Below are 3,257 nucleotides of genomic sequence, written 5' to 3'. Positions count from 1 at the left end.
CTAATGCACAAAACACAGGTAATACTCACAAATTACCATCAAAGAATGGATGCAAGAAGAGGACACAAAACACATACCTACAACATGGCATGGGTGTTACAACTCTAGGTTGCATAGTACAATATCAAACAATGGGGATACACTATGAAATTGTGTAGCACAACTAAGCAAATGAGGCTCACAATAAGTAGCACAATGAAAAATGAAATGGGAAGGGAGAATATATATATATATAGAATTTCCACCATGGGAGGCACATTGAATGTGCATTTGTTGTGACATCGCAACAGGATTTGTGATGAAAGATTGCAATGAAAAATTGTGATGTGCTACAATGTTATGATGTGCCCTTCAAATTTTTAAATTTTCTAAGTTTAAAACTTTCCGTCTATTATATTTCAAGGGTATGAAGAATGGTCATAGGGTCTAGGTTGCATAGATGTCTTATACTTTTGAATGAGGGGACCTAGATTTGGTTTTTGTTAGCAAAATCTAAGGTTGTTGTAGCTGCGACATCAAGTAATTGTTGTGAGGAATATCCCCAAAACAATGTTGTACTCCACTCATTTTTTTGCTAATGTCCAAATATATGATCCTAGGATCAAGTTATTTTCTTGGATTAGGTTTTGGTGAGTTGTAGGAGGGGCATACTTACATTTCCAAGTTATCTTCCAAAGATCAAACCATCCTTTGAGACACCACCACAATATCTTTTCTTTGAGAAAGATAGGCCTAATAGTTGGCCCGCAGAACCCCAACCTTGCCTTAATTTTTGGACGGCATAAATTATCCCAAGCTACAAAGGACCACTTTTTTTCCAAACGTACTCCAAACCAAAGAAAGGATTTTTGAATTCTACAAAAATCTTGTATCACAGAGGATGGAACAAACATTATTGAGCATAGGTAGATAGGTAAATCTTGTAGGAGTACTTTTAAGAATATTTATCTTCAAACTATCTTAAGGGATCTAAATGTCTAGCGTGCTAGCTTGTTCTGAAACTTGGAAAGGAGCTCCTCCCAAAGATTTCATTTGAGTGAGATTTTTAGCAATGAAGCCCCAATGCACTTGGAAGGAAGTTTACTAATTTGAAATCCCAATGTATGAGCTACAAAATGTTGCATAGTTATAGGATTTGTTGGGCCTCGAAATTGCAATGAGTTTGTTGATGAAACCATCCATTTTCGCATCATTCCATTCACCCATTATCAACATTTTAAACCATATTTCTCCATAAACACACCAAATTCCTGCATACATGTTTACATGGTTTATTATTATTATTTCCATTATTTTTAATGAATTAAAAAGAACTTTTCTTGGTTTTACTAATGACAGATTGGCCAGTTCAAGATTCTGCAACTCAATTCTAACTAGCTCCAATATGGATTTGTGTTGGTCAAAGTCTAACTAGCTCGCACGTGTGAACCTCCAATAAGAAATCAAAGGAAAAACGAAATAGTTTTGACGAGTTCACTTCAAACGCATTTTATCAGCGAATGAAAATGAATTTTGGAAAACGAAAAATGGGTTTTTTTTAGCACGAGCCCAATTAGGTTCCAAGTGAGCAGTTTCCTCAAATTCATTACCATTGGAAATATTTTTGGTGTTCTTTGGAGCCCTATTTTGCATATTGCATGAGCAAATGGTTTGGTAATTTCACAGTCAACGTCGAGTCACCAAAAAGATTGGAACGGGCTATTCTTTAGCAAATTCGTGGCAAGGAGATAAGTGTGTTCAGATTTGGACTAATTGATCCTAAATACCTTCAAAATATATTTGATTTTATTTTCAAACTAATTTATTGAGATTTCATGGCCAGAATTCATGCAATGAAATTCTGAGTTTCTTGTTGCTTCAAAGCTCTATAAATTGCAATATATTTGATGAGTAGGGAGATCAAATGTCAAGGATGAATATAGATTTTTAATTATTGTTGTTGATTGAAGAAGAAAAATCTGTTTTTTTTAATGAATGAAATCTATGTTATGGTGCAATTTTGAATGTGATTGGCGATTCTAGTCTTGTGATTTGATTTTTTAAGCATCTCACGCTTACCAAGAGGGCCCCCTGAGGATGTGTGAGAGATATTATAGTTGTATTTTATTATTTTTTTTCAATTTCTTATGCTTTGCAATTAGATCATAATTTTCTTCATTCAATTGTTCAATTTATTTAGATGTTTAGTTTCATTTTAATGCTTTGTTTTTTAACTAAAATTGCACTCATTTCTCCTTGTTTCATTACAGGTCAAGCATTTGATAATAAACCAGATTTACCTAAAATTGTCTTTTAAGCTTAAGTCTCAGATTTATGTGTGATATGATATGATTGGTTCTGGTTTAGAGTGCACACATCAGTAATCTTTTTTAGGCTTCCATAATTATTATTTCATTGCTCTTTGTTTGCTATACTCTAGAATAGTTTTTTATTTCAAAGTCTTGTAGTCTTTAGATCAACTTTACTTTCACAAATTGATTGACTTAGTTTTCTTTCCAAGTTGATTAGATTAAATTTCTCTTCAAAATGTAATAGAATAATCTTTCTTTTCAAGTTTATAAAATAATCTTGTCTTTCAAGTGCACTAGAATATAGATTTTCATTGTTTTTTTTTTTTGTAAGCTGGGGCGGGACTCTCTGATTTACATGTCCATTATGTACCCCTCTAGGGGGAGGGGTAGCCCAAGATTTGAACCCAAGACTTCCGGTTCGGTGAGACTTCATTTCCACGGCCCTTGCCACTTGAGCTACCCCATGTGGACAAGGTTCACACCTTATAATAGTCTCAAACTTTTCGAGAAGGACAGTTTTCTAGAAATTCAATGGTCTAGATTTTCATTGTTAGAATAGATCTTGAAGTCCTTTATTTAGAATAACTTTTCTTTGAATAAATAGATTTTCATCTTTCTTATTTTCCTTTCTTTCTTTGAGTTGAAAGTTGATCTCTAGCATATATAGTGCAAGTATGCTTCACAAGTTCACAGAACTCGGGTTTGACAATTAATGACAAGTAATTTAACAATCAATTAAATTACCCAACGTTTTGGCGTCGTTGTCAGGGAAGTATACATAGGCATTAGCTTTCAATCGCATCTTATTTTTAGTTGCATCCATTTAATCCCATTTTAGTACATCGTAGAGATAGATTCATTAAAAAATAAAAAATAAATAAAAAAGACTTCAATCACCTACCACCCCCTCTGGTAAGAGCCACATCACACAGTCAAATCAGCAGATTAGACTCATAGAAAACAACT

The sequence above is a fragment of the Pinus tabuliformis genome, chromosome J (genome assembly GCF_031772625.1).
Source record: "Pinus tabuliformis cultivar Carrire ecotype Pingquan chromosome J, CPIR1, whole genome shotgun sequence".
NCBI lineage: Eukaryota > Viridiplantae > Streptophyta > Pinopsida > Pinales > Pinaceae > Pinus > Pinus tabuliformis.
This window is presented reverse-complemented; position numbering follows the sequence as displayed.